At 45.9% G+C, this 26,427-nt stretch overlaps 1 long non-coding RNA gene across 1 annotated transcript in view; it reads right to left on the bottom strand.

The window, feature by feature from the left end:
• LOC129380990 (uncharacterized) overlaps positions 1 to 25,712 on the bottom strand; it is an 85,108-nt gene extending 59,396 nt beyond the window's left edge. Inside the window, exon 1 of the long non-coding RNA XR_008609222.1 lies at positions 25,585 to 25,712. This is a non-coding gene — a long non-coding RNA (uncharacterized lncRNA). The remainder of the gene's footprint in view (positions 1 to 25,584) is intronic.
• Between the last annotated feature and the right edge of the window lie 715 nt (positions 25,713 to 26,427).

Below are 26,427 nucleotides of genomic sequence, written 5' to 3'. Positions count from 1 at the left end.
GTGTATATCTTGCACGCGAGTGCGTTTGGAATCCCTGTTGGTGCGTGTGCGCTTTGGAAAGGTGGGAACGAACTCGCATAATTATTCGGGTGTTCTGGATACATTTGTTACTTGCACTATTGGGACCATCGGTCTCTCCTCTGCATACCTATGCAGTGTTTTCTTTTAATTATTATTTCTTTTACTTTCTGTTTGCTTTCGTTTGAGCATATTCTTTCAGGAATCGCATGGAGCATACAGATAAATTCGGCTCGTTCAGGTGGATTAAGCGGACATTTCTTACACGACGAGTACCTAATTAAAGATATTCACTAATTAACCTTGCAATTATGCCCTTTCGGATACATAGACATTGCGAACTTGCAGCCTTGTTCACTTGCAGGAATTACAAGAATAGGACGACTAATGTCCTCCCTTAAAATGTGCTACAAGATAGTCATTCCAGCTGCCTCTCTCTAGCAATTTGGGACGTTTGTCAATGCATTTTTAGCAGACTTTCGGGACGTATATCTTTAAAGTAATGCTGGCCTTCAGATTTCTGTTCTGTTCTGTAATAAATAGATTATTATCGAGAGACTCAGATAGAAAGTGCGTCGTCTGCTCCGTTTCTGCAAGTTCTAGAGCAAGAATAAATAAATAAATAAATAAATAAATAAATAAATAAATAAATAAATAAATAAATAAATAAATTCACGCTGCTCAGACTTCTGGATTCATGGTACCGTAAGTGGAAGCAACACAAGGATAATGTTTACTATTCCAAACAATTTAAGAATCTGCGCAATAGATCCGTGTCGATGATGAGGGCCCGAAAAAAAGCATATTACATGCGTCTCGTTGAACAGGCTTCTGGCAATTCACAAAAGGTCTGGAAAATAATAAACGAAGTTGCTGGCAAAGCCAGTTTCCGCCGTGTTCTCCCAGAAGAAATAGATCACAATACTACAGAAAGATTTAATTCCTTTTTCACCAATATCGGCCCATCATTAGCTGCTCAACTTCCCGAATCACAACAAAATGCTGCATCCAATACAGTTCTCAATACTTTTGTAATGTTTGAAATCGAACCCCAGGAAATTACATCCATTATTCTCAGCTTACCAGGCAATAAATCTGCCGGACTGGACGGTATTTACCCACGCATACTTAAGGAAAACACTGATATCTTGGTCCCCATCTTATGCAAACTTTTTAATCATTCATTAAAATGTGCAAAGTACCCCTCTGTACTAAAGATTGCCAAAGTTGTCCCAGTATACAAAGATGGAGACCGATCCAACCCGTCAAGCTACAGACCCATTTCTGTCCTAAGTGTTATTAATAATATTTACGAAAAGATTTTATCCAGTAATATTTGCAAATTCTTAGAAAAATATAACCTACTCTGTCAACAGCAACATGGATTTCGAAAACATCATTCAACGGCATCTGCAGTCCTAAGCCTGACTCAATTAATTAACACAGCATTACATGAAAACAAACTGGCCGCTGTTGTATTTGTTGATTTAAAGAAAGCGTTTGATACTGTGGATCACGCTATTATGCTCAACAAATTAAACCACTATGGATTTCGCGGTGAAGCCTACAGCTTACTTTCCAGTTACATCGAAAACCGTCAACAAGCTGTAGTTATCAATAACATCATATCATCACTTAAATATTTACAGACCGGGGTTCCTCAAGGATCCGTTTTAGGGCCCATGTTATTTTCGTTATACTTGAATGATTTGCCGAAGGTCCTAAGTTGCTGTGATATTTTAATGTATGCTGATGACACTGCGATCATAGTGACAGCAGACAACCATGAGGATCTAGAAGCAAAGACAAACGCTGAATTGGAAAAAATTACACGCTGGTTTTTTACCAACAAGCTAACGATTAATTCAAGCAAAACCAAATATATGGTATTTAGTTCACGAGCAAAAGTCATTGACAGCTTCCAAATTGACATTTTCATTAACGGCCACTCACTAGAGCGAACACACTCATTTAAGTATCTTGGTGTCATTCTAGATGAACATCTTCACTGGAAAAATCAGATTAGCGCAGTCTGTTCAAAGTTGGCTTCTGGCTGTTATGCCTTATTACAGGCCCGTGATTATTTTAACACACATACACTGCGTACCCTTTATTTTACCCTTATTAACAGTCATCTAACATACTGTGTAGAATCATGGGGTTTAACATACAACACTTACCTTGATCCTATCCGGCGATTACAAAAACGGGCTGTCCGAATTATAACACAAAGCAAGTATACTGAACCAAGTAAACCAATTTTCCAGTTATTAAATATCCTTCCTTTCGATCTTTTGCGGTCTTTAAAGATAGCGCTGTGTGTAAACAACATAGTAAAATATAACCAACCTTTCAATGCCTCCCTGTTTCGCTCTCCTTCTCGACTCACGAGAAACCTCACACATAGTAACTTTAATCTGCCACCGAATAATAACATCTACAGTGAAAGATTGGTGCAGTTTTCAGGAGCCAAGGTTTGGAATACTTTACCCCCAGAAATAAAACAGTCCCACGAAACTAATAAAGCATTAAGAACATACTTTTTGAGCCTTATTTGATAGTCGTTCGCGGTTTGTGTTTGTTGTACAGTGTTGTTCATTACAGATCTTTATTCATTCTCCTGTAAAATGCATATTGTATTATTTTCTCCTCATTGTATAGTGTACTCTGGTCTTTCGCCGTGATTTTGGGCTTTCTATTTTACACAAGTGTTGTGTCATTGCCATCGTGTATTTTTGTATCTGAACCCCACACTAGCCTCTGGCTATGGGTTCAGTCAGTGTCTGATAATTTGTATGGCAAGAATAGAAATAAAACAACAACAACAACAAGCTGCTATTTGACAAGACGTACCAACCAGCGCAAATGTACACGCTGCTAAAAGCAAGGTTGTGTACGTACGTTCGTGTGGTATGTATGTATGTATGTATGTATGTATGTATGTATGTATGTATGTATGTATGTATGTATGTATGTATGTATGTATGCATGCATGTATGCATGCATGTATGCATGCATGTATGCATGTATGCATGCATGTATGCATGTATGCATGTATGTATGTATGTATGTATGCATGTATGTATGTTGCATGTATGTATGTATGCATGTATGTGTGCATGTATGTATGTATGTAGAGCGCTTTTTTAGACTATACAATGTTTTTAATAAAACGGCTGTGAGCGTAGGCAACGTGGCGTTCTTGCAGATGCTTTAGGGCTGAGCGGACATACTTTGCCGCTAATAACGTAATAATGTGTAATGAGCATTTGTTAATATTTTATTAGACCTTTGGTGGCAGTTGCTTATATGGTAAGTTTGGAGGCAGTCATTTCACTGCCATTCCCAATTTAAAAACAAACTTGAAAGTCGCACCTAATACGAGTTATTCACCGTTGAATTTCAAGGCTCCATCCAGGCAATACTAAAATCGAGCGCACCGGTAGTGCAGGACAGGCAGCCCACCTATTACGTCAGACGGAAATGCCCCGTGACGAAGGGCGTGACGAAGTTTTATTGATGGCATGTTGCGGCAAAATTGATACGCCACTCCACGGCCGTGTGAATCCTCATCGTGCGTAACCTTATTGTGCGTAAGGTGAATGAAAATGAGAGAGAGAGCTGAAGTTGAATTTATTTTCATCAGTAGTACAAACAGTAGTACGAACATGTGAAGTATAATTGGACAATCGGAGGTCTCGAAGTAAAAACCATCGGGAGGGGACCTCCTAAAAGGAACAAATGGGGGTCAGTACAATTGTGGCAACAGTAGCACGCTACATCATGAAAAGGTTGTGTTTGACAGCAATAATAAAAACAAAAGAAAACTGGATAAAAAGAAGAAGAAAAGAAAAAAAAACAGAGCTTTGGATACAAAAGTGTGGTATAGTAGTGTGTGGAACATGCAACGCGGAAAAGTCTTCATCGGGAAGAAAGAAAAGAAACAGTGTTTTAATGCAGAATTAGGTGGTGGTAGCATGGGGAACAAGCAATGCTGTAAAGTATTGACAGGGACAGAAAACAAATAAAAAGGTATAAGAAGGAAATTATGGGAGAATAAAGAAAATTAGAGAAGAATATAGGAAGGCAGTTGGTCCCCCCCCCCCCCCCCCCCCTGCCTTCCTATATTCTTCTCTAATTTTCTTTATTCTGCAATGCAACTGCAACCAACTGCAATGCATGCTCACTGACCTGGAGAGGCAGAGCAGAAGGGTGGGACTAAAAATTAATCTGCAGAAAACTAAAGTAATGTTTAACAGTCTCGGAAGGCAACAGCAGTTTACGATAGGTAGCGAGGCACTGGAAGTGGTAAGGGAATATATCTACTTAGGACAGGTAGTGACTGCTGATCCGGATCATGAGAGTGAAATAACCAGAAGAATAAGAATGGGCTGGGGTGCGTTTGGCAGGCATTCTGAGATCATGAACAGCAGGTTGCCATTATCTCTCAAAAGAAAAGCTTATAACAGCTGTGTCTTACCAGTACTCACGTACGGGGCAGAAACCTGGAGGCTTACGAAAAGTGTTCTACTTAAATTGAGGACGACGCAACGAGCTATGGAAAGAAGAATGATAAGCGTAACATTAAGGGATAAGAAAAGAGCAGATTGGGTGAGGGAACAAACGCGCGTTAATGACATCTTAGTTGAAATCAAGAAAAAGAAATGGGCATGGGCAGGACATGTAATGAGGAGGGAAGATAACCGATGGTCAATAAGGGTTACGGACTGGATTCCGAGGGAAGGGAAGCGTAGCAGGGGGCGACAGAAAGTTAGGTGGGCAGATGAGATTAGGAGGTTTGGAGGGTCAACATGGCCACAATTAGTACATGACCGGGGCAGTTGGAGAAGTATGGGAGAGGCCTTTGCCCTGCAGTGGGCGTAACCAGGATGATGATGATGATGATGATGATGATGATGATGATGATGATGATGATGATAGGAAGGCAGAGATGTTAACCAGTCAAGGGTCTGGTTGGCTACCCAACGCTGGGGGAATTTCCTCACTGGCTTCACTGCCGGTTATTTGTATGGTTGTGACTAACAAAATATCGAACGCCTCGGATCACCTTGTTCTAAATAATTGGGAGCTTTACGTGCCGAAACCACGATCTTATTATGAGGTACGCCGCAGTGGCGGGACTCCAGAATAATTTGCACCACTTGGAGTTCTTCAACGAGCACCTAAATCTAAGTACACGGGTGTTTTCGCATTTCGCCCTAACCGAAATGCGGCCGGCGTGGCCGGGATTCGATCCCGCGACCTCGTGTTGAACAGCCCAACTCCATAGCCACTAAGCAACCTCGTTCTTCTCGCTCATAAAGCAGAATGCATAAACGGGCCGCTCACAGTCGCAAGGGTACCAGCGTTGTGTCTCCACAATAAAAAAAGAAGAGAATGGTGCAAAATGAAAAGCAATGATTTTCTGCTGCTGAATAGCCAAATTTAAAATGTAGACCTGTGTGATGATTCGCGCTACACCGCTTGCGCTGCATTATTACTGCCACCTTTTTCAGCGCGGACAGCTTCGCATTCAGCCGCACTTTCTTTTTTTTTTTTTTTTTAATTTGAAGTATGATAAATAAGTTGCCCGAGAGAGGTCAACGTTGCAGAGCAACAATGCGTGCCGCGTGCAAGTGAGCACGCTATACAAATGAGCACTACACATTGAACATGCGTTAGTTTTACATTTGACAATGGACAAAAGAAGCACCGTACGTACTCGGGTTGCCGTGTTTGATCCTGCTAGAATGAATGAGGAGTGTTGCGATTATGAAAAAAAAAAAACAGAGAGAAGAAAATTAACAAAACGGGCAGCGCAGCAACGATCTTTACGTATGTCCGAACCAAGCCTGTTCCTTTTCTTGGTCTCCTTTTTTGATGCATCCCTGAAAAAGAAACTGCAGCGGGGAAGTGGAAAGCTCCTGATTAAATTTGGCCGCCCGACTTTTTTCAACTTGTGCCTAAATTCAAATGCGCAATTGTATTTGAAAAATCAAACCCGTGACCTCGAGCTCAGCACTTGACGCGCTCCTCATCGTCTTAGAAACGTACCTTTAGTAACTGAGCTATTATAGGAAGCCAGAGAACAGCTCTCCAAACGTTATTTGAACTTCACCTTGTGGCAGCTTCTTCATACAACTATAGTTGTGCTGGTTTCTCGCTCGATAAGAACTGAAGGGCTCTCTCTTCTGATAAAGCTACAGCTCACTTCCACTATGTCACTTTTATGTAACCTACAGCCGCGTCTTCAACACGGTGACAACATTAGCACAAAACTGTTGAATCACCTGAGACATACGTTATGAGCAACTGCTCTATACCCAAGGATAACCGTCCATGTCAAGGGAGGGCTTTCCGGCAGGACCGAATCTATTTCGGTACTTATCGCAAATGGTGATCAGGGAGGTGATGACAACTATGGAGTCGCTTATTGAGGTTTCCATTGACAAGATTGTCCGTGGTTGCAGAACCCTATAAGCTCCGCCAACACAGAAGTCAACACTTGAGCCTTCGAATTGAAAGCGTGCGCTATGACCTACCTCTGCAGTATTTCTGGCAGCTGTATTAAATAAAGATGACCTATAGAAGTTGCGATACGCAATATTGTTAAGATATCATTCTTTCTTTTATTTCCAGGGATGTGGATGAAAGCATTCTATTGTCCGGCTGCCATCATACATACAAAGTGCGCACTGCTGCGTGCCGACAAAGCAGTTAACGTCTCGGGGCAAAGCCCGGCAACGTTAATGGGTATACTTACGGCCACGCTAAACGTGCGATTCTATTGGTCATCTGGAAAGTTCGTTCCATTGAAGGGCACCTCAAATGAGAAGGGTTGCTAATTCAGCAGTGTTTCTGTGTGGTGCTTCGCAACCTGCTGAGAAGTTGCATGATTGCTTTCTTTCAAAGTTCTTGAGATTTCTGCTGAAAAGAAACTGAAAATGATACACTAGGCTATAAAAGACCAGGAAGTTTCCGCAATTAAGAGAATTTTTTTAGTGTCTGGAAGAATCGGGTGAGTCCTCAAAAAGGGCGGTGTCTGGGGAAAGTCGGTGAGTGAGCCAAACTGTACCCCCTAAGCTCTAGCAACGTTTTACAACTTGGTCAAGGATGCGGGTGGTCGAGCATTGTCGTGATGGAAAATGAAGCCCTTCCAAATCGACAATGCCGCATTGTCCTTAACTGCTACACTGAACGCATCCACTTGAGTACAGTACCTACCTGAATAGACGGCGTCATTGCTCTTACCGCGTTTTAAACATGAATGTGACAGCAGCGCATCGCCCTAGAGAGAGACAAAATGGGAGCAAAGACAGGGAGGTTAGCCAGTGTAAGTACTGTGGCTGGCTACCCTGTGCTGAGGAAAGGGTTAAAGGAAATACAAGGACACAGAAGAGAAGAAGGTTTAGAAAAATTCACACAGGAACGCGATGCTACGCGCTACAACATTCAAAGGCGGTCGCACAATTCATAAGCCCTTAAAAATTTGAACAGAGCCCTTAAGGCCTTGAGTGCCGAAACCCATCTGGACCAGCGTTCAAAACTTTTTCTTCTGCGAAGGGCTGATTGTCCAGTTTTTCGAGCGCGGTCGCGAGCCCTTCTTTTGACACATTGTGACGGCGACAGTCACAGAGGAGGTGCTCGATTGTCTCCTCGCAGCCGAAGGTGTCGCAAGTAGGGCTGTCGGCCATTCCAATGCTGAAGGAATAGGCATTCGTGAATGCCACGCCGAGCCACAGGCGGCACAGAAGTGTTGCTTCCGCTCGTGGTAACCTTGGTGGAAGGCGGAGTTGTAGACGTGGATCCAATCTGCGGAGGCGTGCGTTCGTGAATTCACTGGTGTTCCACCAAGTCTGCGTAAGCTGGCGTGCGAGGGAGCGAAGACTTGTGGCTGCGTCTGTTCTTGACAATGGTATTGGCATAATATGGGCACCATCGTGGGCCGTTCGGGCAGCGTCATACGCACTGTGATTTCCCGAAATTCCGTAGTGACCCGGTATCCACTGGTGGATGATGTTGTGCCCCTTGTAGACTGCGTGATGGTGGAGTAGTCGGATGTATGCGACTAATTGCACTTTGGGTCCGTGGCTGAAAGGGGACAGCAGATACTGGAGAGCTACCTTCACCCCAGCGCATTACTCAATAGTGTGCGAGTCATTGTAAGTGATCCCCGAACACATCCAGTAGTAACTCTAGCTGAAACCTATTTCCGGCGAGTGCGTTTTCCCGGTGAGTGGTGGAGAGCACAGGAACGCCGCATGTCTCGCTTTTCATATATTTCCCCCTTGACGCGGGGCGCCGTATGCAACGCGTCAGACAACTCATGCCATTCCCGATCTGCTCTCGTGTGACGCGTCAATGTGATTCGCCTTGCTAGCTCGTCGCTTACTGTTTGCGTGGTTATACGATGCGATGAGGCACTGTCGTGTTCATATATAAGTGTTTCAACGGTAAATATTTCCCTTGCAATGCCACCAAACGCAAACTAACACAGTTTGGATGTGAAGATCGTCTTTGGGCGCATTTCTTATACGCATGTCACATGTCTCTAAGCCGATGTTGTTTCTTGAATCGTTGAATGACACCTATTTTTTTTTATTTCTAATTTCTATCCGTTTCTCTATCAAGAGCTTGCTCTCTGCTCATGAGCAGGGAGTCATATGGCTATGCATGTAGCGCATCAGGTTGCCTTCTTTCGACTGGTCTGGTGATACGCTTTGCAGCTCATATGGTCCGCGGATTTTAATGCATCCGATGGTTCAGCTGTCTCTCGTGTTGTGTAGTGCGCACGACTTCTTTCAACTGTCCAGCTTATCTTGTCGTCAACAGCAGACGATGGCCGGACAGTTCTTCTTGAAGAGAAGAGTCTCCACCAGGAAATTTGTGGCACCAATTCTGGACACTGCTTTCAGAAAGGTCGCTCCTCCATCGCAACTGCACATACGCGTAGCTCTTTTGTAGTTGTTGGCGCACTTACCCCTTTGTTAAAAAACAAAGAACAAAAATTCTTTGAGCGCCTATATAAAGTCGCCCTTTCTGTCATTCATATATGTTCGTGCTGCTCCATACAGGCACGTATTAAAGAAATTAGCAGGAATAGTGAAGCTAGTAGCTGACGTGAGGATAATCCTTCCAACTTTGTGCTACTAGCCGGCCATAATAGCTTTATGCCATTATGCCTTGTTCCGTTTAATCATTCACTGCAATAAAAGCATGAACGTTCTGGACGGCCTATATTTTGTACCCAACAGCAAACGTCATAATTATTCCGCTGACACCCACTGTAGCCATAAGTAATCATGTTCCAGGTAAAACTGTATTCATTATACCCATTTGTCATCTGATAGTGTCAATCAAGGTAATGCTAAAATTTAGAAATATCAAAACGCACACATTTATTCACTATTATGAAAACGCTTGACTGTAGGAAATTTTGGTCCTCGGCGAAGTAAAAATCTATTGCACTCTCGTAGTCATACCTTGCATCCTGAAACGATAGTTTCAGTCTGAAGCGGCCGTTTAGCCTGAAGAGATGGCGCTAGCATATTTTTCTACGCTGTTCGCGGCACGTCGTGTTTAGATAATGTAAATGAAAATTACAGATGCTTGTTAAAGCTGCATACTTGTGGTTAAGGGCTCAACGCCCTAACCACAAGCATGGCCGTACCATAATTTTTCATGGGCAACATACTTAAATCATTTGTGAATAAGGGAATAAAAGAATATATTTTTTACTTATGATGCGCCGCTTACCTGTCTCCCCGATACGGACTAAACTAAGCCTATAACTTGAAGGAAGTCACAAAGAAAACAAGCAATATAAATAAATAAATAAATAAATAAATAAATAAATAAATAAATAAATAAAGTAGTTTAATGCTAGGGTGCGTTTTCAGACAGCTGGTATAAACAAAAAGGAAAGCGTGCGCAGAGACGCAAAAGCAGCTTATATGCACCGCATGGTGCTTTTGAAGCTGTCCTTTCTTGCCCATTTCTCTCTCCTGCTGCGCTGCCCACACGCTCTTTTCACCAGGGAACGGTCTCTTCTGACGACGAGTGTTTGCGTTACCTTCCCGGGCAATTTCGAAAGATCGTTTGAGCAGCTTCACTTGCCGACAGCGTACCTCCAAAGCGCTCCTGTCAGTCGCTACGCAAACACGCTTCGAAAAAGAAGAGGAACGTGCGACATTCACACACAGATAGACGGCCAAGAGAAGAGAGAGAGAGAAAGCGAGTTAGGAGAGGCTTTGGCGAGACGTTTATGAAAGGGCCCGAGCGCAATTTGGTACCCGGACGCCGCGGCTCCGCCACCGCTTCCATTCAAGCTGTCTAAGATGTCAGCCGCACACGTTTCTGCGTAAGCGCCGGCTCGCGTGTTGCCTTCGTCGTCGCCGTTGGCGTGCGGGGGCCGATCCGGCGCATTTGCATGTGAAACGCGTAAAACACGCGTAAAACACGCTTTCCCGCAGGTCGTCAGTTTCCAGTCATTCCCGGCTGCACCGCAGTCTCTCGCTAGCAGCCGCCGTCGCTCTGCGCTTCCAGGTTTTCCTTTTGGCCGCCCTTCTGTTTTCTTCACAATGCGTTCTTTTTCTCTCCTTCCGTGCTTTCTTCTTTTCACTGTTGCCCCGCGGCCATCGACGAAGCGCGCGCCTGCGCCTGATGCAAAGCGTCATCACGCGCCGAGAGTTGCCCTGCGGGACACGTGGCACTCGCGACGACGACAACTGAAGCGGCGCGGCAGACGCCCCGCGCTGCCGCCGAGAGAAACAAAAACGGCCGACACGAGAAGAGCGCGCTCCTCGTCGCCAGAAAGAAGCCGTCAAGACGTGGGAACGGAGCGCAAGAGGGGAGGACCTCCAGCGGCGATTGCGGCACTCAAATCACTTCAAATTGAACGAAACAGTTTTGCCTCCCCGGGCGCGGAACGTTTGACAGCTCTCAAACGGTCGCAGCGGGGCGTCAAGCCGCGTCCGTCTTCTCCCCCAGCGAGCGAACGAAGGCGCCAAATGAAGCGGCTCTTGTTTGTTCCCCTCGCTGCGTGGGCCGACCGACACCCATGCGGCGACGGAAGGAGGGAACGGCGTTTTTGCGCGCCCTGTTATTGTACCAGCACGCCAACTGGCTCTGCCGCAGCCAAGCTTCTGGTAGCCTGGGAAGACGCGGACCTCGGGGTGCGCGTATAGCTGCGTCTGTTCGTACGCGGCCGCTGTTCCGAGCCTTTCGCGTGACTCGCTTTTGTTGGCCTAAACAAAAGGAGCTAGCCGAACAGGCTTCGCTTCTATTCGTGTACGAAACCCAACAGCGTGTTGCGCGCGCGCTCCTTCATTGTGCGTCGCCGCCTTGTGTTGTGTGCGGGTTCCCGGTGCGGAACGCACATACTTATCGCCCCGGAAGGTCCACTGTTCTTTTTGCAATTCCTTGAGGCGGCTATTGTTTCGCTTTCGAGTTCTGATGCGCGTGCGATGACTGACGGCAGGAGGGCGGGAGCGTCCACGCGGACGGCTCCCGTCGACTCGTCGCAACCTTCATTGTGGGCAGCATTTAAAGCAGTGGCACCGCATGTTTGACGTCGTTATTAGCCATTGTGTTCACGCAAAATCCCGTTTCTCGTTACTGTCAGCTTCGATCCACCTGAATGGACGTCATGCAGGAGCCCCAGTCTGACGGAGGAAAGCAGTCGGCCTAGCAGGACGTCAAGAAATAGAGGGAAAGGACGGGTAGCGCCTATTGCGAATCAAAGCTGTTGAGCACATCCTTAGACGACAGAGTGCTTCGACTGCAAATCAAAGCACTCTGTTGTGGAAGTGAGGGTCGACTCGTTTTATTCGCTTGCACTAGGGACGAGCTTTTAATTATTTCTTCATTTCTTTTTCAAGGTGAGCTGGAGCGGTGCATTGAGCGACTCACTGTTTGTTCAAAGGCGGGGGCTAGCGGGTGCTTTCTCTGTGAGACATTCTCCATGAATGGTGCACGATAGATGAGTGGCGGCGCCTCTGATAAATCATTTCGGAGAATGTTCGCGCTCGGGTGCGCGCGTGAGCGATTCACGGTATAGTGTGTGCACACTCTTGGTAATGGCACGCCCGAACCGGATGTCCACTGAACAGTGCTGACATAAAATTTTCGGCATGCCACTTTTTTGCACTAAATGAAAGGCCGAGTCCTCGAAATTTTAGGAAGAATGGTGGGAAATTAACTAAGACTCACAGCTGAGCGAGTTCCTATGAATCATGTGTTTGTGTCGTTCAGTATCTTCCTGTGTCCATCTCCTAACTTTTGCACTGTTTTTCCACCATGAACACTGTGAGACCCACGAATAATTCGCTATGATCACTTTCCCTATATGAGCTAGTTTCGGTTCCGGTACACCAGGAGATGGATGCGTCATGCCGTCATGACACAGAAGTTTACGTTATGTCATGAGCGACTGCCGAAACAACACGATTTTCTGCGAGTAAATGAACTTCTCTGTCATTACATTATGGCACAGAATTTTACGTTCTCGCACAAAATCGAGATGTTTCACCAGTCGCTGTGTCGTCTGAGTACCGCCGCTGCCATTGCGCGGCTTCCAATTCCTTTTAATCGCTTCGTGCTCGGACACGTCTGTGCGCCATCTCAGGAACTGATTGTTCGTTTCGGTATATATGCGGCTCGCTGTATTATTTTGCCAGAAAAGCGTTCCACTCACTCACAGCAATAAATAGCCAGATAACAAGTTCTTGTTTCCCAATACTAAAACTCTTACGCTGGAACTGCTCGTAAGAGAAAAATTGAGCCAATCCTGATGCTGTATGCATTATTAGCGAAGGCGTCCGACCAATGGCAAAAAGCACTTACGAACGAAAAACTTTTTTAATACGGTACCTTGTGAAAAGGTAGACAAAACACCGGGCACTACGCCGACCCAAAAAAATTTTAAACGAAAAGAAGACGTTTCGGTTCCCACACGGAGCCGAAAGTTTTTTACCTGTGAACGAGGCTCCCGTGTGAGAGCCGAAACGTTTTCTTTTCTTTTAAATTTTACTTTGGTCAACCTTTTCACCATGTTCTATCCCGACCAGACCATCATCATCATCATCAGCCTGGTTATGCCCACTGCAGGGCAAAGGCCTCTCCCATACTTCTCCAGCTACCCCGGTCATGTACTAATTGTGGCCATGTTGTCCCTGCAAACTTCTTAATCTCATCCGCCCACCTAACTTTCTGCCGCCCTCTGCTAAGCTTTCCTTCCCTTGGAATCCATTGCGTAACTCTTAATGACCATCGGTTATCTTCCCTCCTCATTACGTGTCCTGCCCATGCCCATTTCTTTTTCTTGATTTCAACTAAGATATCATTAACTCGCGTTTGTTCCCTCACCCAATCTGCTCTTTTCTTATCCCTTAACGTTACACCTATCATTCTTCTTTCCATAGCTCGTTGCGTCGTCCTCAATTTAAGTAGAACCCTTTTCGTAAGCCTCCAGGTTTCTGCCCCGTACGTGAGTACTGGTAAGACACAGCTGTTATAAGCTTTTCTCTTGAGGGATAATGGCAGCCTGCTGTTCATGATCTGAGAATGCTTGCCAAACGCACCCCAGCCCATTCTTATTCTTCTGATTATTTCAGTCTCATGATCCGGATCCGTAGTCACTACCTGTCCTAAGTAGATGTATTCCCTTACCACTTCCAGTGCCTCACTACCTATTGTAAACTGCTGTTCCCTTCCGAGACTGTTGAACATTACTTTAGTTTTCTGCAAATTAATTTTTAGACCCACCCTTCGGCTTTGCCTCTCCAGATCACTGAGCATGCATTGCAGTTGGTCCCCTGAGTTACTAAGCAAGGCAATATCATCAGCGAATCGCAAGTTACTAAGGTATTCTCCATTAACTCTTGGAGAATTAACTCTTGGAGTGCCCGACCAGACCGGCTTCCGTCAAACACTGAACTTAATATGGTCCCTGATTTGCAGAGTTGACAGTTTCTTCAATAAGTGGCTATCAACATCTCAGCGCCAAAGTGGTGCTGTCGTTTTCTTTGCGCATACAGCCACCGCTCGTCATCCGCTTGCCATATCGTGGAAATATCGCCTCACTGACATCAAGAAACGCCGCAACGGAGAAAACTGCGCTACTTTGCGTGACTTTGCGTGTATTTAAAGCGTGGCTATTTCTGACGAGAGCCTGTACAAATGATTGAACCCCTTCGAAGACTGTTTTCCCAGAGCTCATCATTTAAAGGGAAGCTGAAGGGTTTTCCAGAAAAAATGAACGAAGAGCTGTACGTAATGGTTTTCAACCCTCCGCATTCGAATATCGCATCGAAATTGAGCGAAAAAAGCGCAAACAGATTTTATTTCGACAAAAACTGTAGCAGCAGACTCGGGGCAGCTCGCGCGCCTCGTTTCCACCTGTCTTTGGTCCGGCGCCTCGTGACGTCAACAATGGTGTTCTTCCGGACCGACCGCTGCCGCTACATATGAAGCACGGGGCAAGGTGGTTTGGCGCTGTTGTTTTGCTGGGACGATAATGGTAAATTTCGAGAGCTTACGTTTCTCTGAGGAGTTCGGCGTTGCTCCCTATATACATGTACGAGCCCATTGCGAGGAGCCGGCCTCTCGAAGAAGCAAGAGATGCTGGTAGCAAGCAGTGCTTTCGACGCGAACGAAAGCGAAATGTTAGTATCTCCTCGTATTAGAAATGTTCTTTGGAGAGTAAGTTTTTTGCAAAGCTGCTTTCAGCGATCCAATGTGTTCGTTGCCGGTGAAACAGTTGTAACGGTTATGTTCCTGCATGTCTCCTCGTGGAACGTAAGCGGGGATGCGAGCGTCGACATTTGCGCGCTTCCCCAAACCTGTCGGCAATACACACAGACGGTTTAAATGCCAGAAACGTTTTCTGGCTCTTGTAGCACGTGTAGTGACCTTCATAAGTGCGCCATCCGCACGCTACTCGTAACTTGAGCCGGAATTCCGTCGGTTACGTGCAGTGGCGTAGCAACGGGGGGGGGGGTCATATACGTCTGAAGACACCCTGAAATTGTTGGTATCCTCGCCTTCCTCGACTACACCCGGTGGGGGGGGGGGGGGAGGGGGTGACACAAGACCTATGGGCCCCGGGTGCCAGACGACCTAGCTACGCCACTGGTTACGTGAGACGACCGGTTTCTCTCTGTGCGGGAGGGAAGGGGGAGCACAGCGTCCTGGCGTGCGCCGGCTTTCATACACATGCAAACTTTACACTTGCACTGCGCTATGGTAGCTGCATGTAGGGTGTTTCACAACACACGTGTGAATAGAAAATTAACGGCGATTTGCGACGAAACCTACGTCAAGGGTGGGAGATAAACATGCACCTTCCGTTCAGCGTGCTAACACGAAGGGGCTGGCAGCAAATCAAAATCCAGGCTTGGACGAGTTCGTGTATTAATAAGGTCTTCCAAGACCAGTTACCATCCTTCCGCCCGCATTCGTCCCATCTTTGTGCATTCGGTGCCCCGACCTTTTCGCGCTGCGTTTAGAAAGCCTGCTAGCAGCAATTCGTACTCTCACTCATTCACGCATTATTGACAAATTCTGGTAGTAATCGTCGTCACGGAAGTGGTTAAAGCACCGCACTGTTGTTCTTGGGCGCTCGTAATTCTTCCGATTGACAGCAGCCTCCCACTTAGCCGAAAGCTTCTTGTCTCGCGGGAAGTAATGGAACATCGAAACATCGTCGCGGCCGCTGGTGTGCGAGCAACCGTAGGCTGCACAGAAAGCCGGCAGGATCGGCCCACTACTTCACTTGATGCTGCGCAAGTCAACTACCGCTCTACACACACACAAACAAAGGAATGCAGGGTCGAGCGAAGCAGATTATGAGGGCACGCACGCAGAAACAAGCACGGTCAGGCACGGTCACGGAGACTGCGAAGGAGCGGAACACCAGTGCTGACGTCACTACGCCGCGGTTTCCGGTCTCCGCTCGCATCGTCAGCGTCAGCAGCAGCGCGCGGCGCTCGACGGGGGGCGGAGCGACAGCGCAATTTTAACCGACGATTACGTCCCTCCTAAGTGAAAAATCCCCCCCAAAATTTTACCTTCATGGTTTATAACGTTCTCGCATCCGTATATGATCGTCTTATTGAATTTGACAGACCCTTCAGCTTCCCTTTAATAATAAAACAACATAGACCGGAGGGACGTCGCACAAGCTGTTGCTGACGATTTGGGCAGTTGGTGTTAGCGCTTCGTTCTCTTCGTCAAGCACACAGCTTGTGTATTCGTTAAGGATATACAGGGAGTTTCAGTGAACACTTTCAAATGTTTTAAAAAATCGCCTGTGGTAGATAGCGCAATTCTACTTCATGAGCTGGTGTACTCGAAGAGGTGGACAATACTTGCGCAAAAAATTGAGATGCATAATCGACCAATTAGCAAAAATGCACTCATCATCATCATCATCATCATCATCATCATCATCATCATCGTCGCCGTCGTCGTCGTCGTCGTCATCATCATCATCTTTTATGTCTACTGCAGGACGAAGACCTCTCCCTGCAATCTCCAATTACCTCTGTCCTGCGCCAACCGATTCTAACTAGCACCCGCGAATTTCTTAATTTCATCGCCCCACCTAGTCTTCTGCCGTCCTCGACTGCGCTTCTCTTCTCTTGGTACCCATTCTGTAGCCCTAATGGTCTATCGGTTATGTAAACTACACATTACATGCCCTGCCCAGCTCCATTTCCTTCTTTTAATGTCAATTAGGATATCGACTACACCCGTTTGCTCTCTGATCCAAACCGCTCTCTTTCTGGCTCTTAACGTTATGCCTAGCATTCTTCGTTCCATCGCTCTTGGCGCGGTCCTTAACTTGTTCTCAAGCTTCTTTGCCAGTCTCCAAGTCTCTGCCCCATATGTCAGCACCGGCAAAATGCACTGATTATACACCTTCCTTTTCAGTGATAATGGTGAGCTTTCACTCAGGAGCTGACAATGTCTGCCGTATGCAATCCAAGCGATTTTTATTCTTCTATGAATTTCCTTCTCATGGTCAGGGTTCCCTATGATTAGTTTACCTAGGTAAACGTACTCCGTCACAGACTCTAGAGGCTGACTGGCGATCCTAAACTCTTGTTCCTTTGCCCGGCTATTCATCATTATCTTTGTCTTCTGCATATTAATCTTAACCCCTCTCTTGCTCTCTCTCTGTTAAGGTCCTCAATCATTTGTTGTAACTCGTCTGCAGTATTGCTGAATAGAAGAATGTCATCGGCAAACCGAAGGTTGCTGGGATATTCGCCGTAAATCCTTAATCTTAGGCCTTCCCAGTTTAATAGCTTGAATATTTCTTCCAAGCACGCAGTGAGCAGCATTGGAGAGATGTGTCTCCTTGTCTGACCCCTTTCCTTACAGGTATCTTCCTACTTTTCTTGTGCAGAATTAGGTTAGCTGTGGGATCTCTGTAGATAATTTCCAACATATTTAGGTAAGTGACCTGTACTACTTGATTACGTAATGCCTCTGATGACTGCTGTTATCTCTACTGAATCAAATGCCTTTTCGTAATCTATGAAAGCCACATAAAGAGGCTGATTGTACTCTGCGGATATCTCGATTATTTGATTAATGACATGGATGTTATCCATTGCAGAGTATCCCTTCCTGAAGCCAGCCTGTTCCCTTGGTTGCCTAAAGTCCAGGGTTGTCCTTATTCTATTGCAAATTATCTTGGTGAATGTTTTACATACTACTGGGAGTAAACTAATGGGCCTATAATTTTTCCATTCTTTACCGTGTCCGTTTTTTGTGGATTAGTATAATGTTTGCATTCTTCCAGTTTTCTGGGACCCTTGCAGTCAATAGACACATCGTACAAAGAGCCGCCAGTTTTCGAAGCATTATGTCTCCTCCATCTTTGATTAAATCGACTGTTATTCCATCTTCTTCTGCTGCTCTTCCCCGTTTTATGTCTTGCAAGGCCCTTCTGACCTCATCGCTAGTTATAGGAGGAGTTTCTGTATCATGTTCATTACTACTTCGAATGGAGGCATCCTGGCTCCTCTGGGTACTATACAGGTCAGTATAGAATTCGTCCGCTGCGGTTACTATACCTTCGAGTTTGCTGATGATATTACCCTGCTTATCTTTCAGTGCATACGTTTGTCCGATGCCAAGTTTCCTTCTCACTGATTTCAGGCTGCGTCCATCTTTTACGGCTTCTTCAGTCTTTTTCACGTTATAATTTCGAATATCCCTTATTTTCGCCTTGTTGATCAGCTTTCACAGTTCTGTGAATTCTATCTTATCTATAATAAAAATATAACACACTAAACATAACTAACCGTAAAATGAAGGCATTGGTAGAATTTCAATTTGCGGTTACGCATGTCTGACATTGTACGAAGGAGCTATGCGAAAAATTGCGTGATGCAAACGAATCGACATATAGATTCACAGCTTGCTAGCTGAACTAAACCAAAAATCCATTCTTGAGAACGTATATCATGGCGTATAAAGCATGTACAAGCTCACGTTGAGGGCCACTGGAATCAACGCTCAAGGACCACCCCAAGCAGCTGCGGCTGTTCCGAAGACGACAACTACAGTGGCACGAACATGATTGCAGCACGACGCCACGAGAATGAGAAAGAGGACAATGAAAATAACGCTGACTGCGATGTCGATGACGGCGCTGGGTATGACGCGACAACAACACAGACGATACCGACCATGATGAATATTACGACAAGAACGGGTGGAAAACGAAGGCGAGACGATGAAGGCATGAGGGCATAACGAAGGCACGACGGTGACGAATAATACGCGAAAGTCACATTGCTTTTGTAAAACACTGACGTGTAAATCGGTGCATGGTCACTATAACCAACTACGTTGCTCAGAAAAAGCTTACTAAATAACCTTAATAATTACTTGGATACGTGATTTTTATAAATGTTGCGTTCTTGCGAAGAAGAACGCCAGCGCCTAACTTCCTTGCAGTCACGAACATCGAGCTTACGGGAATGACAGCGTCGGTATAAGAGAGAGAAACTGACGCGTCCGAGTTTGCGGCAAGTTGTTTTTTCATCCACTTCCATTTCGATTAATTTATCGTTTCTTTATTTCATTTATTAAGCACAAGTAATTTCCCCTATGTTGTTCTTTGTGTTCAGTGTTTGTTGGCTTCTTATGATATGACTAATAAAAATCGGGCCCCTCGGTTAACTCCCTTTCTTCTCGTTTATTACATAACGACGGTCTCGAATCCGGCAACATTGATGCCTTCAGGTAGCATGTGTGGGTTTATTGACCGGTTGCCTTCACCGAAAAAGATCACGTTCTCGTGACGCCTGCGGCAGAAAAGGATGTTCCACATCCGCCGCCAAGGTCTGTGAGTGGTGGCGCTGGCTAACACTCCCAGGGTTCTGCTAGGAAACAAATACCCAAGAAAGTGGATGGGGAAACGGCGCCGCGGTAGCTCAATTGGTAGAACATCGCACGCGAAATGCGAAGGTTGTGGGTTCGGTCCCCGCCTGCGGCACGTTGTTTTGTCATTCTCTTGTATTTCCATTAATTTATCGCATCTTTATTTCATTTATCAAGCGCAAGTAATTTCCCCTATGTTGTCCTTTGTGTTCAGTGTTTGTTGGCTTCTTATGATATGACTACTTGGGGCGTAGGGAATTCACACTGCCACGCGTAAAGTTGAACAGGGCTCAGGCAGTCACGCTACATTTACTGCAAACCGGAACGTACCCAACTCCGTATTTCGTAATTGAAATTCACCCCGAATAAGAAATTAGGGAAGAATGTAACGTGTGCGATGGCATCATTGACATCAGACACATGCTGGCGGGCTGCCCCGCGACTCTCGCCGACCCCGAAGAACAATGGCTTTACTGGCACAAGATTATATCAAGCTCTTCATATCAAGATCAACTACGGGCTGTCCATGAGGGTCCACGATGGCGCCATAAGGCTCGGCCTGACGGTGCCGACGTGGACGCGGCCCGCCTCGGTCTGAAAAGACCGGGCTTCAGGACTCTAATAAAGTGTTGTGAATGAATGAATGAATGAAACAAAAAAAAATACACGCAGCCATAGATATATGCAGCTTCGCTGTAAAAAAGAATACGGGTGCAGTAAATATTGGTTGTCGGTCTTTAAAGTTCCAGTAAAAATTATCTGGTTGTTATTAGCACGACATCGTTCGCAGAGAGAAACAGCTTCTATAAGGTTGGAACTGATCTTATAGCTGCATGAAATAAAACTATACTATAAATAATTTGCTCGGGCCAGTTCAACGCTCTAATTAAATTAAATTATGGGATTTTACGTGCCGAAAGCACTTTCTGATTATGAGGCACGCAGTAGTGGAGGACTCCGGAAATTTAGGCCACCTGGGGTTCTTTAACGTGCACCGAAATCTAAGCACACGGGTGTTTTCGCATTTCACCCCCATCGGAATGCGGCAGCCGTGGCCGGGATTCGATCCCACGACCTCGTGCTCAGCAACCCAACACCATAGCCACTGAGCAACCACGGCGGGTAGTTCAACGCTCTCTATAGTACACATTATGGGCTATTATTTGGCGTCCCCAGGATTCAAAAGGCGTGCATAGCCAAACGTATTTAGTCTCCATGTTGTTGTGGGGAAATAAACGTCGTTTATTCAATAGCCCTAAGCCTTGCGTGCTGTTCCCTCGATATTAAGCTTTGGACACGTTAATTGCAGAAATACTCAACCCACTTGCGACGTGTGGTTTCAACTAAAATGTTAAAGTATACGAAGGACACATCGCAATCGTGTAGCGAACTTAGGCAGCTGCGTGCAACTTAAATCCTGTTGAATATGTTTACGCGGCACTAGTCATCACTGGTATTAAAATCAGGATGCGCTTATGTGATTACACAGAGAGAAATGGGAGTACGGGCTGAGGCAGTCAGTGTGCGGGTGCTTCCAGCCTTATAAACGTGTGAATATGGCCAAATGTTTAAGGCATGTTGCACTAAGTCCAGCAGGTACCTTATTGCCATTTCCTAAATGGCAACAGATAGCAGAAAACGCTTCCTAGACATTATTAATTAACTTTAGATATGAGTTAACGTTGTTATCAGGGCCAAGGAAACAAACGTATTAAGACCGAACACGCAAAGTACAGTGATCGATCCCTTTATAGATTCTTGTGTTTAGTAAGTTACACTGCATAATTCGATGGCCAGAAATAATTTCTCTAGTACGATTTATGAGGGGCACGTGCACAATGGCGTCCATCTTTGCTTGATTTTGAAATCTGTTAAGCTCGTCGATTGTTGAAACCAAATATGCGCAGATGGCAGACAGTATAGACCAAGAGTACACGATACGCGGATTTTCTTGCTTAAAAGCAAGTGCGCCATAAAGCAGGTCATTTCTCTAAACACATTTTTCATGAGAGCAACAGAACGACGTATATATATGTATATATATGCTAAAGAAAATTCACGCGACAGGAACAACTCGCATGTGACTTTAAGAATGCATGATGGTCGAAGCTTTATTGTCATTGTATAAATAAACATCACGTTCATCCTTTCCTCTATAGCCGTCCAATCTCTAGACAATTTTCAATTTATTTTCTGCGAGTCTCTCTCTTTTCGTAGTACTGAGGCACTCGGCAGGACAGACAGACCTGGAGCCGTATTAAGTTATTACAGACTATTTTAAGCGCTGGTGTCAGTCAATGGTGATGGTGGCCATGTTATTAGGGAAGGCGGCTGGACAATGGCAAACAGTCTTTGTGAAGTAAAAGCTTTGTGAATCCGGCCCTTGTTAAGGAATATAATATTCTCAAACGATTGCTCAATACTGACTCCTTCAGCAGCTTAGAATTAGTGCCTGTTTAGACACGTGCTTTCTTTATCTTAATTATACAACTTCCTCATTCTACTACTGTCGACACAGGAACCTCAGGGCCCGTATTCACCAAGAAGTTATTGTCATAGAATGTTCGCAAGAGCATAAGCTAGCCAAACGTTATGTCGCATATATTATTACCGAAAGCTGCCGGCTAATAACACCCGCTGTGGTTGCTTAGTGGCTGTAGTGTTGGGCTGCTAAGCACGAGGTCGCGGGATCGAATCCCAGCCACTGCGGCAGCATTTCGATGGGGTCGCAATGCAGAAACACCCGCGTACTTAGATTTAGGTGCACGTTAATGAACCCCGGGTGGTCCAAATTTTCAGAGTCCCCCACTACGGCGGGCCTCATAACCAGAAAGTGGTTTTGGCACGCAAAACCCCATGGCGTTTTTTTTTTTTTTTTGCCGGCTAATAACGTCAAGCAACATTTAGGAACAAAAGGCTTTGTGAATTCGGCCCCAGATAGTGAGCATAATATCTTCTCATTTATGTCCACTTCTTGTATGGGCGCTGTCTTCGGTGAGTTTCTTCCATTTTACCATATATATTGGTTATCTCACAGCTTCACGGTCCTGAAATGTCTTTCTAAATATTGTATTTAAGCCTACTCTTAGGCAAACTTGTTTCTTCTTACCAACCAGGTGCCGAATTCCCAAGGCTATTCGTTCGCAAGTGTTCTTTGCCATTATTCGGTCGCCTGAAGTTTTCTCTTAATAAAAACTCCAGCGTAAGAGCTTTTTGTGAATATAGGCCCAGAACTGCATACCTCTGATCACCTTCCCTGCCTTTCTCTAGATCCGATCTCTTCTCTTGCCACCAAAGTAAATTGCCATTATAATGCCTTTTTGCAATAGCTCTGTCTATTGTCACTAAGCTGCCAAATCACCTCAAACTTTCCTTTTGAACACTTGCTTATGGCGACCAGACGTCGCGTTTTAGGGTGGTCCTGGGCTCGTATTCACAAAAAACCCCTTTGAAAGTATTGTTCGTAAGAGCCAATCGTGATCCTGGACACCAAATAACGAAGGCGATCGGTCAATGGTAAAGAACCCTTACGAACGAAACATTTTTGTATGTTCGGATCCTGGGGCCGAATTCACAAACATCTTTTGTACATATGTGCTCGTTGCCATTGGCTGGTATTCTTCGCTAATATGTCCATCGTCAAGATATTCTGGAATTTGCTTTTACGAAAAATTCTAGTGTAAGAGCTGTTTGTGAATACGGGCCCGGTTTCTTAGCTTCATTTGTCCTGTGCCGTATTTCTGTCAAAAGGAGGGCGAATCCTAAGTAAACTAAAAGCTAGTGGCTGGTATGCTGAGCGCCAAATGGGCCCTTGTAAAATGAGCCCGCTGCAGAATGGCCGTGTGCGTGGTCTGAGCTGGGCCGGTATTCCAGCTCCGGTCGACAGACACAGCCAGAGTTGTAAACCCTGGCCATGTATATAGCACAACGTGAACCTGTAATTTCCATTGTCTCCGATTACTTCCTGCGTCTTAGAGTTAGGTTGTGTTAGTCATGTTGCCTTAACAGACCAAATTTGTGAAACCACCTAGTGAACCTTCGTTTCAGCACTTTCGTCGTTCCGCAGAGCACGCTGTCACCTGCATGGGCAGATTGTGTTTCAAGGAGCATTCTGTACAATGCGCTCTTAAAACATCAATGAGAGGTTTAAACAGGAAAGCGACCACTGTTAGGCAGGCTTCGAGGAACCCCATTGTCATCTAGGGCGCTATAACGTAAAACTATTCCAAACTTTTCTATTCCAATTCTGCTATCAGCCCTCCACGATTGGTCAAAAACTTTTTTCGACCATCCCCACTTCACCTGTCTGTCACGCGACGTCACGAAAACCGCGATACCTCCCCATCTGATATGATGTGCACACACTGATTATGCATGATTATGCATGATTTGACAGAAAAAAGAAAATCCGTTATTTCTGATTCGACCCCTTTTAGCCATTAGCCCTCGGCTATTGGTAAAAAATTTTCGGGCTGCACCCACTTCACCTGCCTGTCACGCCACGTCACAAAACCGCAAGAACTCACCCCGTCAAAGTGACGTCTACCCGATAAAGATGCATTAATATGCCGAACAAAACTGAATTTTCTTCGGAATAACCGCAGGCTGCCCCGTTCCGAAAGGAATAGAAGATGGTTGCCACCGATCGGTCAGACGCTGGCTACTCGCACCTGCCGGAGAGCGTGGGTGTATTTGCGTATAATAAAGCTTCTTGCGTGGCCGTGTAACGTTTTCGAGCACTTTCAGCAAGTTTACCCCCTCATTCTGCCAACTCTTCTTTGCTGAGGGTCCGTTTTAGCGTCATTCTTGAGCTTCCGTTGCATGCCGCCGCGATTTTCGACCAGCCACCGCTAGGAGCTTGCAGCTTCAACGAGACATCTACTAGCAATCACAGCGACACTTTAGCTCCCGAAAAATTCCTCGATCCCTCTCACATGCTTCTTTTCCATATTGTTTCTGTGGGGTTTCCACATACTCGCTCTTTGAGAGTGTGTCATACATGTATTCAAACTGTCAGGACCAGACATATAAATTTTCTTGCAAGTTTCTGACTACGATCAGTTCGAAGATGTTCATGCCCATCATCTTGATCGAGCTCTAGTTTGTCAAACGAGCGAGATCTCATCGTACTGACTACTGCGTTCTGTAAGAGTCAAGTCACTGATAACGTTTCCTTCCGTGAATATTGGTTAGCGATGTTTATTTCCGAAGAAGTTACTTATTTCTTTCAAGTTATCGCAGTCGTTGATTCCCCTCCTTTCCTTGTAGGGGGCGACAAATGGATCGTGTCGGTTCATTTGGGATCAACAAGTTCTCACGAACGGTGCACGGAAAGAAGCACAGACAAAATGATAACCGGCAGCTAAGATTTGTTGAAGTTGCGCATTTAATAGCATGACAGAAAACAGACAAGAAAGTTCAAAAGGCAAAAGAATACAAAACCGAAGACAGACAGCTTGCTGATGTCGTCTCGCACTTTGGCTGGGTTGTATGAGCTTCACATATTTCACACCTGCTCAAATGCCGTGCCTTTTCAGACCACAAGTCCTATCGAACGCAAGGCCGCAGCCGCAAGAACGACAGTGTGGCAAAATGTAGCCGGCGTGTACAAGAATGGAGAACACATAGCTTACAGTTGCGTACTCACTGGCGACAAGTGTCTACGAATTCCCCTTTGTTGCGATAAAATATGGCAGCATGCAGCTGTCCGACTATAGTACAAGCGAATGCAATTCCAATGCGGAGTTTGTTTCTGTCTTCTTTATGTTGGTTTCGTTCTTTTCGCCCTATTATTATTCTTATTGTAAACTTTGCGAAACATGCTATCGCACGCTGACATCTTAATGGCCCAGGCTTCGGTTTGCAAATCACCACGCGATCTCTTTACGCAGTCCGAAATGCCAGGTATGGCTTCTCTCGCGACTCCTCTCTTCTACAGTGCCCTGAAATGAAAAGCTTGACCATTGTTGCGAATCCTCGCGCCATATTACTCGCAGCGCCTCCTACAGCCCCTTGAGATCACGGACCCCGCAGCTTCCCATGGAATCGTCCGATGGGCGTACAACCAGCATCGCCGAGAGAGGGACGCCAGCAGCTGCTCGACCGCTCTGCGTGTGTTCGGATCTGGCGCTTAATCCCGGCAGCGGAAAAACGAGAAAAGCCGCTCACCCCGGCAGAGCCTCGCGGTTGGTGTGCGCCCTCCACCGGCGAGGCTCGCAAAGCGGCTGAGGGGAAATGCCGCTCTCTCCCCGCTTTTGCGCGCTTGACGCGCCGCTTGTATCTTGCGCCGACGCTGCAGTTGCTGCTCCCACCGCGTTATTCGGCGCGTAGACCGATAAAATAATAAAGGGGGGCGCGCAAGCGCTGCAAAGAGGTGCCGGATGGGGGGCTCACACTCATTAGCATATCCCAGAACTCATCGCGTCGTCGACGTCACCGGTCAGGACCACGCCTTCGAAAGCCCGATTGGAGGGCGCTTGCCGAAAGAGGCGGGTCCGCTCCCCCACACGCCGTGAGGGCACCTCAGGCGCGCGGCCGTCTCCGGCGGTCTTTTCTCCGACGCCCGCTATTCTCCGATTCCATCGCTCGAGGTGGCAGCGAACCTGAGGAGAGAAACCCACCGGTTGGAGCATCGCCGCTGTTGATTTTTGTAAACCAAGACGATGGCCCGCTCAGGACGACAGACTGGTGGCGGGCTTTTGTTTCGCACCTTTTGTTGAAAAAAAGAAGGAAAAGAACAGCAAGTGGCGGGAAGTTCTAGATTCTTTCATCGTAGGCACATGTATTGCTGGAGATCCTGTTGAGGAAAATGCATTGAAGTGAAGTTGTAATCACGTAAGCAGCCGATGCAAGCAAAGGCTATCGAATCAACTTGCTTTTCGTGTGAATACGTCACAATTTTTTACGTCACTTAATACGTTGTTAGAGCACCGCTTCAATAACACCTCTGTTGCTTGTGCCCGATGGTCACGGCATGTCATTTTCTGGAACAGCCCGCGCTTTCTAAAATTG

Source organism: Dermacentor andersoni, chromosome 1 (assembly GCF_023375885.2).
Source record: "Dermacentor andersoni chromosome 1, qqDerAnde1_hic_scaffold, whole genome shotgun sequence".
NCBI lineage: Eukaryota > Metazoa > Arthropoda > Arachnida > Ixodida > Ixodidae > Dermacentor > Dermacentor andersoni.
This window is presented reverse-complemented; position numbering and strand designations above follow the sequence as displayed.